Source organism: Anabrus simplex, chromosome 2 (assembly GCF_040414725.1).
Source record: "Anabrus simplex isolate iqAnaSimp1 chromosome 2, ASM4041472v1, whole genome shotgun sequence".
NCBI classification, from domain to species: domain Eukaryota; kingdom Metazoa; phylum Arthropoda; class Insecta; order Orthoptera; family Tettigoniidae; genus Anabrus; species Anabrus simplex.
The window spans coordinates 31,637,630-31,653,969 of NC_090266.1; the positions used below are offsets into that span (position 1 = coordinate 31,637,630).

The 16,340-nt window shown below is 42.2% G+C and overlaps 1 protein-coding gene across 1 annotated transcript in view; it reads left to right on the forward strand.

Moving 5' to 3' along the window:
* The window catches only part of LOC137498433 (zinc-regulated GTPase metalloprotein activator 1-like), a 562,086-nt gene that overhangs the window by 307,938 nt on the left and 237,808 nt on the right, over window positions 1–16,340 (forward strand). The gene's annotated exons all lie outside the window — the stretch shown is intronic.

A 16,340-nucleotide genomic window follows, 5' to 3' on the forward strand; every position in this document is an offset into this window, starting at 1 on the left:
TTTCACTGTTAGTCGCCATCTTTGCAACTGTTGGAGTAGAGGAGGCATCATGTCTGCCGGATGTTGCAACTGTTGCGCTCTCGCGGACATTGGGGGAAGCACAATGTATGGAGGGCTATTCAAAGAAAACAAAACCTTGAGGTATACTTGCCTTACAACATCAAACACCATCACCATATCTCTAATAATATGGCTAGAAATAATTGTGCGCATACTGTGTTGATTTTAAGAATTAAGAATTTGAAACTTGTACCTTTTGTATCACTGGCTGAAGATGACACAGACTTGTTGTCGAAACTAGTACCATCTATTTGTGAACGACTTGTGATGTAATTCACATCAAAACTATTTGTATTGAAAAAGGTGGAACCTAAAATATACCTATTTTTACTGGGTCAAAGCATTGTGGAGATTACACGTGAATTCAGGTTTCCAAGGTTAACAGTTTCGAGGGTGGATCTTCAATATCGTAGAGGGGAAAGTTACCACCTGCGTAATCCGTCACACGGGAATACCATCACGTTGCCTCCGTAGAACCATATTGGGCGCTCGACGGGCTACTGTGAGTTAGATCACTGCACAGTTGAATGTTGGGAGTCAGGAACCCATTTTTACCAGGAGTGTAAGGAGTTCATGGGCCCGCGAACATCAGCAGTGGACATGGGAACATTGGCGGCGTGTGGTATGGTCCGATAAATCCCGGTTCCAGTTGTATCGAGCTGATGGGCACGTGAGAGTGTGGTGTATTGTGCCCCATTCAGCTATGGATCCTGGATGTCAACAAGGTTGTGTCCAGGTGGGAGGTGGCTCAATTCTGGTCTGGGCGGCGTTCTCATGGTCGCAATTAAGCCCCATTATCTGGCTGCAGGGAGCGCTGACAGGTGCACATTATGTGGACATTTTTTCAGACCTACTCCATCCCTTTCTGGCCCTAGAGTACCCTGATGGAGATAGCATATTTTAACAGGGCAATGTGCCATGTCAGCGCTCCGTGGAAGCACGCAGGTGGTTGGAGTAGCACACCAGTGAAGTTACGCAGCCAGGGATTGGCTCTCCAGATCCCTCGATCTTAATCCAATCAAGCATTTATGGAATGCTGTCGATGCTGGTGTATTCTCCATGAACCCCGCACCAACTACACAATACCAATATAAATGATCCGTTATTGGACATCCCTATGGGAATCAACATCTATATTAACCAACTACACAAGACCAATTGTGGGTAGTGGTGCAAGATGTGTTGGTCCAGATCCCTCCAGAACAATTCCAACACCTTGTAGAGTCAATGCCTCGCCGTATTGCTGCCATTTTGAGGGCTCGTGGAAGAGCAACTCATTATTAATATCACATTCAGTGTTTTTCCCATGACTTTTGGCCACTCAGTTTATTTTGCTTTTGTTTGCCTTATAAATACTTTTGCGGTTAGATGTAGTTTGACCGGGCGAGTTGGCCGTGCGCGTAGAGGCGCGCGGCTGTGAGCTTGCATTCGGGAGATAGTAGGTTCGAATCCCACTATCGGCAGCCTTGAAAATGGTTTGCCGTGGTTTCCCATTTTCACACCAGGCAAATGCTGGGGCTGTACGTTAATTAAGGCCACGGCCGCTTCCTTCCAACTCCTAGGCCTTTCCTATCCCATTGTCGCCATAAGACCCATCTGTGTCGGCACGACGTAAAGCCCCTAGCAAAAAAAAAAAAAAAATGTAGTTTGAAGGTAACAGGTTTTGCAAGCAGTAAGTTGTCATAAGAGAAAGGACAAAATAATTTTAGGGATAAGGCCTTTTTTGTTGCACTAAGAGTTAATATTCACTAACATTTTATTTTATTTTATTGTAGAATAATTTTTTTTAAATCTCCGAGCAATTTTTGGACAATATTTAACTTATTTTCCATCATATTTCCTAATATTTGTTATATTTTGGTATCTTTAAGGACATAAATACATGCACATTTCCAGAGTTTTTTTGCCTCATAGAAATCAGAGAACTAATTATTGGAATGAAGTAAAAACTGAAGTAAATTTGAGCACATTCTTAATTTTGTAGCCACTTCCAGCTATTGACCATAAATGATTAACTGTAGTAATAATTATTAATATTATAATATGTATCCTATACATCTGTGCTTTTTTTATTTTATGTATAGTTGTTTAGAAACAAGCTTTTGCATTGTTATTATTTCATGTTAGGAGCATGGACATTGTGGTCATCAGTCCCATCCATTACTGTGAATGATTCTGTTCTATTCTTTGTATCGCATGTGCTGTCTCGGCTTATGTGTGCATTTGTAACTGAGGCAGAATATTAGTGGGGAATCTCTTTAGTTTATAGGAAATGTTCTGAAACATTAACAATAAGTAGAATAGTTAGTGGAGTCAGTTTTTTGTTGTCAATTGCAGTATTTTATTGAAAGGAAGTGAATTTTCTGTTGGAAGTTTCCTTAAATTACGGTACTGTATTTTCTACTGACTTTGCCATATGGGAGCTAAAGCCTTCACACTTTGGCACATGATGGGGACAGATTTGTTGATGAGATTTATAGACATTCAGAAGGCCTATGACAGGGTTCCAATTTGTTAAGGCGGAAGTCATACTTCCTCCAGTGTCGACTTAGTAAAATATAATACAAAATCTTTCCAGTCTGTCGAATACACAAAAAATTCAGTGTAAATTATAACACTCTAAACATACCTGTAAAAAATCCACATTATTATACAAAGAATGACATGTTTCGTTCTACAAGGACATCCTCAGATTCCATATATGACAGTTTCTTTTACGTTGCGTAAACTTCTCAATAACAATGCTAAACATATATGTGCATGGTTTAAGTGTTCCAAAGCAGTTGATTTAGGTAGCACTGAGAGAAAAAAAAAAAGTAGACAGAGCAGAGAAGTAGTGTAAAGACCAGGATAGGAGAAACAAAATGGTTGGTGTGGCAACAGGGCTTTGACAGGGAAGCGTGTAGTCCTCCGTACTCGCCGTCACAGTCCTGGATGTAACCCACAAGCGTGAAACAGGAGACTGAAGAAACCCAGCAAGAGCCCTACTGTTTTAAGGATGACACAGTGATATGGGGGTTGCAAGAAGAAGTTAATGTATGGCACCAGGTGATGGAAGAGTTTTGGAATCTGAATAAGCATAGAGAAGAGTAGAAAGGTAGTAATGTCGTTAAGAGCAGCATTAGGATTAGCTATGTTTAAAAATCTTGAGAACAGAGCAGCAGTAAGAATAGCCACGTTTAAATGCGTGTACACATCACTTATTGATTTTGCATGCATCGACTCTCGTACTAAACTTCTTCCGCTAGATTGTGCCTCTATCTTAGCATAACATGTACGCATGAACTTAAAGTACAAAGAATAGCCATGTTTCAAAGCGTGTACACATCACCTATCGATGATGCATGCATCTCCTACTAGAGCGTGCGACTATTGCTTGTATCTGCTGCTATCTTAACATAACCTATGTGCACGAACTTAAAGCATAAAGAATAGTTATGTGTAAAAATCTTGCGAACATAGCAGTGTTAACTACGTAGGTGTAGACATTGAACTTTGCATGCTGACGTAGCATACCGCGTAACCGTGACGTCGTAGCCACGTGCTTTTTTTGACAGCTGTCATCTTGCGGACTCTAACCTCACTTTGAAGGACAATAGAGCATCGCTAACCTCACTCTTGCCATCTTTACAGCATTAAACCTCAAGGCTGCCACCTTATGCATGTCGTAGCGCAGAATTTAAAATCCAACAACAGAACATCGCTAACCTCACTGCTGCCTTCTTGAAACGTTCAGTGTTCCAAACACTAAAAACTATTGAGCAGATACTGATTTCTGTTAGAAAAACGCAACTCATTGCACCTCGGGGATTTTATTAGGTAATTCTGATAAGACGTCACCCCTAGGTTCCATTCCTTCTTCTGAACATAAAACCATTTACCAATAAAGATTAATTTGCTACACTTGAAAAAGTAAAAGCGTTCTTGCTGATAGCGATCGATGAGGGTGTTGCTGCCGTTAAAAATGTACCTACTTCAGCTAACTCCTTCTAGGAGGAGGGATTGGTAAGGTAGTTGAGGAGCCCTTTTGCCCTTTAGCCCATTAGCTCTTTAGCCTATTAGCCCTTTAGTCTATTAGCCTTTAGCTCTACAAGGATGCGGTAAGGAGGGGGGAAGAGTCCTTTTATCCTTTTTGCCCTTCTGATAAGACATAATCCCTGGGTTCCATTCCCTATCATGTGTGGCACGATTATATTCGGTTCAGTATTTTGCTGAGTAGCCCTCGCCTGCACAAGCTACATGCTTGTAACCCATGCCAACAGATTGAAACAATAGGTTTCCGAACTGATATTTGACGTTACATGTTTATGCGATAACATGTTCGACTCCTTTTCGCACAAGACAAATGATAGAAGGCAAATCTCTTGAAGTTGTACTTTTGCTATATCGTTTACCGAGCGAGTTGGTTACGCAGTATGTGCACTACCTTATGCATAAGATCGCGTTCTATGTTTCATAGAGATATGCCTTAACCGAGCGGGGTGTGGAGGAGGACGTTATAACAGCCGCTATCTTGCACAAGCTGTTCTGAATTCTAGTCTTATTATTTTCTTTTTTTTCTCTGTTCGAATCCATCTTCCTAGAACAAAGGTATCCGCTGACATGTTCTAAACACATGTTGTATCGTGTTCTATTCTAGTCTTAATCACTTATTTAGTGTTCTGAACACATCAATCAATGTTCTAATCACATGTTGAAGTTAACGACATCGAGTACAGTGTTCGATTCTAGTCTTGTTATGTTTCAATCTAATCTTCTTAAAACAAAGGCATCCCCTGATATGTTCTAAACATATGTTGTATCGAGTACAGTGTTCTATTCTAGTCTTGATCACTTATTTAGTGTTCTGAACACATCAAGCAATGTTTTAAAAACGTGTTGTATCAAGTACAGCTCTTGATTCTAGTCTTGTTATGTTTCTTATATCATCTGCAAGTCTAAACATGCATAATGATGTTATCGCTGCACACTATTGCCTTCACGATGCAGGTTTAAACTTGTTCGATAGAGCAATGCCCTGACATAAGAAGAGGCCTTAACAGCTTATGTATAACCGCTGTTGTTTAAAGATGACCGCTGATAGCTGTTAAAAAAAAAGCACAAAGAATTTGTTTAATTACCCACCACCACATTTCAAAAGTATGAGATTTAGTGCTGTAAAGATAGCAGCATGATGCTCTGTTGATTAAAGATGAGAGCTGTCACAAATTATCTGCTAGCACATTTCAAAGGTAAGTAGCTAAAGATAGCAGCACGGTGGTCTGTTGATTAAAGATGGCCGCTGTCAGAAAAGCACGTGGAATTTTTTAAATTACCCGCTACCACGTTCGTAAGGTAGTAGCTAAAGATGGCAGCATGGTGCTCTGTTAATTAAAGATAACAGCTTGTCAAAAAAGCACATAGAATTTATCAAATTTCCCTCCACCGCATGCATAACAGCAGCCACCATCTTGCACAGTAGGCTCTAAGCTAGCTTTCTTCATAAGAGTAGCCGCCATCTTGTGCGAGCACCCCAAGGCTGTCTCATCAGGAGCTATGTAGAGTCACCATTTTGTGTCCGCCATCTTGCGTAAGCATCCCTAGGGCGTCTCAAGCCATCTTGTGCAAGCACCCTTAAGCTGTCTCATAAGAAGCTATGTATAGCCACCATCTTGTAGAATTAGGTAGCCGTCATTGTCAAAGGGCCTAAGTAGGAATCGAACCGTTGATCTCATCATTAGACTATGTTTTTCTTATGCTGTCATGTTCCTCATACTGCGAACCTGCGTGTTGGGTGGAAAAAGTTGTCCATTTTGCTCTACAACGCACCGTTTTCGAGATATTTAACATTTTGCATCTAAGCCCCAAAGTTAATAAATCGAACTAGCGTGACACGTTAGCCTCTAAGGTAGCTTTCTTGATAAGAGCAGCAGCCATCTTGCGCAAGCACCCTTAAAGCGTCTCATAAGGAGTCGTGTATGGCCGCCATCTTGTGTCCGCCATCTTGCGCAAGCATCCTTAGGGCGTCTCGAGCCATCTCGTGCAAGCACCCTTAAGCCGTCTCATAAGCGTAGCCGCCATCTTAAGCAAGCGTCCCTAGGGCGTCTCATAAGGAGCCATGTATAGCCGCCATATTGCGCAAGCATCCCAAGGGAGTCTCATAAGAACCTATGTATAGCAGTCATCTTGCGTAAGCACCCCTTAAGGAGTCATGTATAGCCGCCATCTTGTGCAATTAGCGTTGACAGATAGCTGCTGTAGAATTTTTTAAATTATCCGCCACCATATTTCAAAGGTAGCAGCTAAAGAGTGCAGCACTGAGGTTTGCGATGCAAGATGGCGGATGACAGCTGACGGAATTGAGCGCAAGATAGCAGCACGGTGCTCTGTAGATTAAAGATGACTGCTGTCAAAAAAGCATTTTTCAAATTATCCGCCACCACATTTCAAAGGTATGTTCCTAAAGAGTGCAGCACGGTGCTCTCTTGATTAAAGATGGCGGATGACAGCTGTCAAAAAAGCACGCGAGTTTGTTTCCAAACAAGAGGATGTGGAATTTTTCAAATTGCCACAACCACATTTCAAAGGTAAGTAGCTAAAGAGTGCAGCACGGTGCTCTCTTGATTAAAGATGGTGGATGACAGCTGTTAAAAAAAGCACGTGGATTTGTTTCCAAACAAGAGCATGTGGAATTTTTCATATTACTGCCACCACATATTAAAGGTATGTAGCTAAAGAGTGCAGCACCGAGGTTTGTGATGCAAGATGGCAGATGACAGCTGTCAAAAAAGCACATGAGTTTGTTTCTAAACAAGAGCACGTGGAATTTTTCAAATTGCCGCCACCACATTTCAAAGGTATGTAGCTAAAGAGGGCAGCACAGTGCTCTCTTGATTAAAGATGGCCGCTGTCACTTGGAATTGCCTGCCACCACATTTCAACTAAAGAGTGCAGCACGGTGCTCAGTTGATTAAAGATGGCTGCTGTCAAAAAGCATTTTTCAAATTATCTGCCACCACATTTCAAGGATATGAAGCTAAAGATGGCAGCACAGTGCTCTGTTAATTAAAGGTGGTGGATGACAGCTGTCAAAAAAGCACGTGGATTTGTTTACCGTTTCAAATCTCACTCTAGTAAGGTTAAATTGGCAGCACTGAGGTTTAGGCCCGTCAAGATTGCAGCACTGAGGTTATCGATACGTTGTTGTCTGCCAAGAAGCACGTGGCTGTCAAAAAAGCACGTGGCTTTGTTTACCGATTCAAATCTCGCGCTAGTGAGGTTAAGTTGGCAGCACTTAGGTTTAGGCCCGTCAAGATGGCAGCAGTGAGGTTAGCGATGCATTGTTGTCTGTCAAAAAGCACGTGGCTGTCAAAAAAAGCACGTGGCTTTGTTTACCAATTCAAATTTCGCGCTAGTAATGTTCAGTTGGCAGCACTGGAAGAGGCCCCTGGGAGCGAAGGAGGTGGCCCCCAGTGCGGTGTCGGAGGAGGAGGCGCTCGAACTGTCTACTTATACTACTATTACAGTATCCAGTAATCGGGAGAGAGTGGGTTCGAGCCCGAATGTCGGCAGCCCTGAAGATGGTTTTCCGTGGTTTCCCATTTTCACACCAGGTAAATGCCAGGGCTGTACCTTAATTAAGGCCAGGGCCACCTCCTTCCAATTCCTAGGCCTTTCCTCTCCCATCGTCGCCATAATACATATCTGTGTCGGTGCGACATGAAGCAAATAAAAAATAAATAAAAAAAAGACATTTCCTTGCTGTTGCTCCTACAGCATCCCTGTGTGCCACCTATTCTCCTTTCTATATCCCGAACCTGTTTACTGTCCACTGGTCAGAACTTAGCACTAAATATATACATGTACTTCTGTCTAGTTTTCTCGTGCTGGAGATTCTCTACCCTTACTCATTTGCAGACAGATTTCACTTTCTCTATCCTAGGCCTAGTGATACTTAGTTCACTACAGATCAGGTAGTGGTCTATTTCATCGGAAAATCCTGAAAACCCCGTACATTCCTAACAGATTTCCTGAATTTAAAGTTGGTTAAGGTATAGTCTATTATGGATATGGTACCCCTTGCCTCCCATGTGTAGCGGTGAACAGCCTTATGCGTGAAGAATGTATTCGTAACTGCTAAACCCATACTAGCACAGAAGTCCAGCAGACTCTTCCCATTCCTATTAGATTCCATATTTTCCCCACATTTACCAATCATCCTTTCATATCCTTCATTTCTATTTCCAACTCTCGCATTGAAATCGCCCATTAGAACTATCCTAGCCTTGCTGGGGACCCTGACTCAATGCTTCATAAAACTTGTCAATTTCATCCTCATCTGCACCCTCACATCGTGAATACTCTGAGACATTTCTCTTCCTAATTCCTCCAACTGCCAAATCAACCCACATCATTCGCTCGCTTATGTGCCTAACAGAAACTATGTTACGTGCAGTAGTATTCCTGATAAACAGCCCTATGGCAGACTTTGCCCTCTTTTTTTTAACACCCGTCAAGTACACTTTATAATCTCCTATCTCTTCCTAGTTATCTCCCCTTACCCGAATATCACTTACACCTAGCACATCCAAACGCATCCTCTTTGCTGACTCAGCCAGTTCTACTTTCTTTCTTCCATAAGCCCCATTAGTATTGATAGCTCCCCATCGAATTCCATTTCGTTCGCCAAGTTGTTTCCAAGGAGTCCCTCGCCTGTGAAATAGGAGGGGAACTCCGTTACTCCCATAGGTCCAAGGCTTGCTTAAAATGTTCTGAGCTCGGTAAATTCATGAAGCAGGATGCTACCCTACTTGCACATTGTCCAAAGTGAAGTTATCTCCTCTAATAGGTTAGGGACCACCAGTAGATTGTATAGTCCCATTCGCCTGAGCATGAGTAAGTAAGTAAGTAAGTAAGTAAGTAAGTAAGTCGTCTTTATTTGTGGAGAAGTCAGGGCTCAAGGCCCTCTCTTGCAATCAACCACATTTAAAATAATTAACATACATATAATTTTTTAAATACAACAAAAACCTTTATTAAAGTAATATAGTACTAATAGCAAATATGGAGATATTAATAAGAGAAATAATTACAGAATGTACAACATGATAATATAAGTGAATGTGATAATTAATTTTAAAACTAGCACTAGTAATAATAAAAGAAGGAAACAGTAAAAAACCTATAACTATCAAATACATTTCTAATTTTTATGAAAATAAGCTTGTTCATTCACACTACGCACATCGAACAATTCAGATAGAAGTATTCAGCAAGTGATTTCCTCAGTCCATCTTAAATCTCCTATGAGAACATAAATCCCTAGTGGTAACAGAGAGGATATTCCACAGCCTAGCGGCAGTGACTACAAAGGACCAGTTGTAAGACCTGGAGTGACTGAGACATACTGTTAAACAGGAGCCAGATCTTGTATCATGGTTATGATAGGAGGAGAGGTAATTAAAGTTTGATGAGAGATAATTCGGTACACCTGAATTTAGATCTCCATGTAGAAGGGAAAACATGAGGCTGCGACGCTCATGAATACTAAGCCATGACATCTCCCTGTAATAAGGCGAAATGTGAGAATCATATCGCAGCTTAAATGTAAGTTAACGTAAGAAATTATTTTTTCCGTATTGAACCAAGAATTACAATAAATAAACTTGGTATTTCCACCTATTCAAGACAATTTTAATGCTGTTATTCAATTACAACGTATTAAATTTCACAGCTTAAATTTAAATCGAATACTGGTGTTTAAACTCCGTTCGAGCATCTTGTTACTGTCTTGAGATATGTCCGTAAGTACAGAGTTGCAGTTGTCTAGAATTGGTAAGATTAGGGATTTTACCAGTTGTATTTTAAGATGTTTTGGAAATACAGTGGAATAGCGTTTGAGAGGAAAAAGGGATTTATGCACTTTATGGCATGTACACTGACTGACAGAGCAAATGCAACACCAAGAAGGAGTGGTTCGAAAGGGATGAAAGTTGGGGAAAAACAGAGAAGGCACGGACGAATAATTGATGTTTGTTTCAAACCGATATGCAGGTTACACAATGCGCACGGCATCGACTCAGTATTGTGTAGGACCACCGCGAGCGGCGATGCACGCAGAAACACGTCGAGGTACGGAGTCAATAAGAGTGCGGATGGTGTCCTGAGGGATGGTTCTCCATTCTCTGTCAACCATTTGCCACAGTTGGTCGTCCGTACGAGGCTGGGGCAGAGTTTGCAAACGGCGTCCAATGAGATCCCACACGTGTTCGATTGGTGAGAGATCCGGAGAGTACGCTGGCCACGGAAGCATCTGTACACCTCGTAGAGCCTGTTGGGAGATGCGAGCAGTGTGTGGGCGGGCATTATCTTGCTGAAACAGAGCATTGGGCAGCCCCTGAAGATACGGGAGTGCCACCGGCCGCAGCACATGCTGCACGTAGCGGTGGGCATTTAACGTGCCTTGAATACGCACTAGAGGTGACGTGGAATCATACGCAATAGCGCCCCAAACCATGATGCCGCGTTGTCTAGCGGTAGGGCGCTCCACAGTTACTGCCGGATTTGACCTTTCTCCACGCCGACGCCACACTCGTCTGCGGTGACTATCACTGACAGAACAGAAGCGTGACTCATTGGAGAACACGACGTTCCGCCATTCCCTCATCCAAGTCGCTCTAGCCCGGCACCATGCCAGGCGTGCACGTCTATGCTGTGGAGTCAATGGTAGTCTTCTGAGCGGACGCCGGGAGTGCAGGCCTCCTTCAACCAATCGACGGGAAATTGTTCTGGTCAATATTGGAACAGCCAGGGTGTCTTGCACATGCTGAAGAATGGCGGTTGACGTGGCGTGCGGGGCTGCCACCGCTTGGTGGCGGATGCGCCGATCCTCGCGTGCTGACGTCACTCGGGCTGCGCCTGGACCCCTCGCACGTGCCACATGTCCCTGCGCCAACCATCTTCGCCACAGGCGCTGCACCGTGGACACATCCCTATGGGTATCGGCTGCGATTTGACGAAGCGACCAACCTGCCCTTCTAAGCCCGATCACCATACCCCTCGTAAAGTCGTCTGTCTGCTGGAAATACCTCCGTTGACGGCGGCCTGGCATTCTTAGCTATACACGTGTCCTGTGGCACACGACAACACGTTCTACAATGACTGTCGGCTGAGAAATCACGGTACGAAGTGGGCCATTCGCCAACGCCGTGTCCCATTTATCGTTCGCTACGTGCGCAGCACAGCGGCGCATTTCACATCATGAGCATACCTCAGTGACGTCAGTCTACCCTGCAATTGGCACAAAGTTCTGACCACTCCTTGTTGGTGTTGCATTTGTTCTGTCAGTCAGTGTATTTGTCACTTGTTCAGTCCAGTTTAGTGTCTCGGTTATTATAACACCTAAGTTTCTTACTGACGTACAATAGGGCACGACAGTATTATTTAAAATAATTGGAGTACTTGTCTACTTTTTTTACAAGTTAGGGTTTATTTTGGTACCAAATATAATAGTCTGAGTTTTGTTAGGATTTATTAACAAGCTGTTATTTTTGGCAGTCATTCAGTCGTCGTAAGTCAAAATTTACTCTCTCAGTGGTTACATCCATGTCTTGTGGATATGAGTGATAATAAATTTGAATATCATCTGCATAGATAGGGTGCTTGCTATATTTCAATGCGTCTTCTATGTTGTTTACACTAACAACAAATGAAAGTAGGCTCAAAACTGACCCCTGCGGGACACCTATTGATTTGTTATGCCATCCTGAGTACATTGTTCCCACTGATACTCGTTGCCGACGGGTAGTAATATAGGAGCTAAAAATGTAAGAGATGTCTATTAAAGTTGAGACCGTGGAGTTTCAGCAGTAGTAAGCCAAGTCTAACTGTGTCAATGGCGCTGCTTAGGTCTAGTAGTGTTGCTACAGTCACATATCTCTGGTCTATTGCATGTCTGATACTGTCCGTAACTCGCAGTAATGCTGTCGCGGTACAATGTCCTTTTTTAAAGCCGGATTGAAAAGGGTCAAGGAGGGAGTTCTGGGGCAGGAATACTCATTTGTGCATAAATCAGACTTTCGAGTACTTTTGCGAGGGGTGGTAGGATGGACACAGGGCGGTAATCTGATGGAGAATCCAAGGTAGTGTTTTTCTGTATTGGTCTTATTAGTGCGTCTTTACAAATGTTAGGGAATACTTCATTGGTCAGGCAGTAGTTGAACATGTGAGTCAGTATTGGCAGTACAGCCCCGATGATATTTTTAATTAATTTTATCGAGATCCCGTCATTACCTGTCACATTGGAAGTGATAGAGTACAGTACCCATTTAACATTATTTGCACTAACGGTGTGGAAAGAGAACTGGTCGCACTCGGAACAGCATGCTGAGTTTGTGGGATTAGCTGGAGGAGAGCCATGATTCAGAATATGTCCGAGATGCCCACTTCCATTCATAGCAACTGGTATCTCGACTCTCAGGACCACTCACTAGGCAACTCAGCCGTTGACACCATGAATCATCTTATATAAACAGTTTTTAAAAAAAATGTTCTGTGTTGTCTAAATCCGAAACTTACTTAATCAGATAAAAGGTGACATTAGTACCATTGTCTGTTGGTGCTCTAAAAAAGAGTGAGTTGTGAGAACAGGCATATTAGGACATGTACTGCGTTTGGGATCCAACTCCATTAGACTGTCATATTATCTGATTAGATAGAGGCTGTAATGAACATTTTGAATGTGCATATATTGTGTTTTTGCCATCGTCTATGGTCCTAGCTTCTTGGGATTTAACCCCATTCGACTTGTTTTAATAAGATATTTGGAATTTTAAAACAGTGTCTTGTTATGAATAGCTGAGGATGGCCAAAAGTAGTACTATTCAATGAAAAATTGTGTATTGATTAGGTGGTTAAATAATAAAAAAGATAAAATTCCAAAAGAATTGAATTGTATAATGTCCACCTGTTCAATACACACTCATTACTTGTAATAAGAAAAGTAAGTCATATCCATCGATACAGACCTGTCCAGCTCCATAGCTAAATGGTTAGTGTGCTGACCTTTGGTTCAGGGTTCCCAGGTTCGATTCCCGGCCGGGTTGGGGATTTTAACCTTCATTGGTCGATTCCAGTGGCTCGAGGGCTGGGTGTGTGTGCCATATCCTTACAGATGCACAGGTCGCCTATACGTCGTCTATTCGAAAGACCCGCACCAGGCTTCTTTGGAGGCCACACGCCATTATTTATACGAGCCTAACAATGAAGTTCTTTACTTACCCCAGCCTCGTATCGATAGATTTATTGCTACATAAAAGAACTCCTGCTGGCGAAAATTAGAGCACCTCAACATCTCCAAACACTGTTTAATGTTAGTGGGACGTAATATCAGAAATAATATTATTTTGTAAACTTCACACAATTTGATAAACCCTTTAGCTGGGTTTGCTTAAAGTGGTAATCGAGGATTCTGGCGACGTTTAGTAAATTCTCAGAGGCTTGCAGACTGAACGCTGAAAGGCATAACAGTCTATAATGATAATGTATGTATGTATGTATGTATGTATGTATGTATGTATGTATGTATGTACGTATGTACGTATGTTTAGCTGGGTTAATAATATGTTTGAGCATTGCTTAATATTGCTTAGTAGTGTTGCTTTGGTATATTGGTAGTGGATAATATGAAATACAACGGATGTCTGGTATGAATATCTGAAATCTTCCATTTCATTCCATCTAAATGTAGAAAAGATTGCTCTCATTTATAACTGAGGATAATTTGTCATAGGGTCTACTTAGTTAACCTTCAATCCATTCTGTTTTGTCAAAGAACATAAATCTTTGATAAATGGAACTTTTCAGTTTATCCTAAAGTACCCTAATATATTGGAACTCTTTTCCCAGACTGCGTATGTGCCCTCAATGTGGACACTTCCAAGTATCACTCGGGGTCAGTTCTTCTGATCCATTGAGAGTATTTTCTTGGCTTCTGTGTCTGGGCAACAGGGATGTGTCCTTAGTTTTTCAACGGGAAGAACATTGCGTACAGAACGACCTTCATCACACCGCTCTCTCCCTTCCAATTTCTCACCAAGGATCCTTGCACGTGCTCATTACGTGTAACACCCAGAGCATGTACCTTGAATATGTAAAATTAATAAGGGCATATATTTCTCACCTTTGGACTTCCACATTCTGTCAAAAAATATCTTAGTTTTAAATCTGAACAATGTATGTTCCATAAACATATCATGAACACTTTATCAATCATTGTCTAAAATTACTTTTTCTGTTTGCACTCAATTCCTAGGATTCTGGGACTTGTCATTTGAACTTGACAGTGTACCACACAGCAAATTTTGTCTCTCCCTTCAAGAGAAAGCACTTCAGACTGGCATTTCAATTTGCCTTTTCTTAACCATTGAACTGGTAGTTGAAATAGCTCTAACTGGTGGGTGTGCACCACACATTTGCAGTACATGATGTATGTCACTCTGACAGATGTATTAATCACAGAAAATGCACATATAAGTACACCAAAACATTCCGCATGAACTGGACTATTTGAAAAGTGGGTTGTATTTACCCTCAATATAATATTTTTAATGGTTCATGTTTGTGGGTTACTGTAGTCAATTCCTAGTTCGTGAACCATGGGCAACGGCTGAGTGGCCTAGTAAGTGGTCCTGATAGTCGGGATACCAGTTGCTATGTAGTGGGAGTGGGCATCTCGGACATATTCTGAGTCGTGGCCCTCCTTGTGCTCAGGCGGCTAGGACTATACAATTCACCGGTGGTCCATAACCCGTTAGAGGAGAGATCCTCACTTGGACTATGTGCAAGTAGGGCAGCATCCTGCTTCATGAATCTACCGAGCTCAGAACACTGTAAGCAAGCCTCGGACCTATGGGAGTAATGGAGTCCCACTCCCATTTGACAGGCGAGGGACTCCTTGGAAACAACTTGGTGAACGAAATGGAATTCGATGGGGAGCTGTCAATAGTAATGGGGCTTATGGATGAAAGAAAGTAGAACTGGCTTAGTCAGCAAAGAGGATGCATCTGGATGTGCTAGGAGTAAGTGATATTCAGGTAAGGGGAGATAATGAGGAAGAGATAGGAGATTATAAAGTGTACTTGACGGGTGTTAGAAAGGGAAGGGCAGAGTCTGGGGTAGGGCTCTTTATCAGGAATACCATTGCACGCGACATAGTTTCTGTTAGGTACGTAAATGAGCGAATGATGTGGGTAGATTTGTCAGTGGGAGGAATTAGGACAAGAATTGTGTCCGTGTATTCACCATGTGAGGGTGCAGATGAGGATGAAGTTGACAAGTTTTATGAAGCATTGAGTGACATCGTGGTCAGGGTCAACAGCAAGGATAGAATAGTGCTAATGGGTGATTTCAATGCGAGAGTTGGGAATAGAACTGAAGGATACGAAAGGGTGATTGGTAAATGTGGGGAAGATATGGAAGCTAATGGGAATGGGAAGCGTTTGCTGGACTTCTGTGCTAGTATGGGTTTAGCTGTTACGAATACATTCTTCAAGCATAAGGCTATTCACCGCTACACATGGGAGGCTAGGGGTACCAGATCCATAATAGACGATATCTTAACAGACTTTGAATTCAGGAAATCTGTTAGGAATGTACGAGTTTTTCGCGGATTTTTCGATGATACAGACCACTATCTGATCTGTAGTGAACTAAGTATCTCTAGGCCTAGGGTAGAGAAAGTGAAATCTGTCTGCGAACGAATATCAATCAATCAATCGATCAATACTGATCTGCATTTAGGGCAGTCGCCCAGGTGGCAGATTCCCTATCTGTTGCTTTCCTAGCCTTTTCCGAAATGATTTCAAAGAAAGTGGAAATTTATTGAACATCTCCCTTGGTAAGTTATTCCAATCCCTAAATCCCCTTCCTATAAATGAATATTTGCCCCAGTTTGTCCTCTTGAATTCCAACTTTATCTTCATATTGTGATCTTTCCTACATTTATAAACGCCTTTCAAACTTATTCGTCTACTAATGTCATTCCACGCCATCTCTCCGCTGACAGCTCGGAACATACCCAGTTAGCCTACGCAGTGGCCTCCACGGTATGCACTAGCCAGCGTATTGGTAGGTGTGCTAGGTACCAACTGATGAGCCCACCCTAGCACACGAGGGCGAAACGCTGGCAACCAAGAATGAGCTAGCTGGAAAATTTATAATGTCCAATAACGGACCATTTATATTGGTATTACATACCACTTAGTCGAGCAGCTCTTCTTCTTTCTCTCAATTCTTCCCAACCC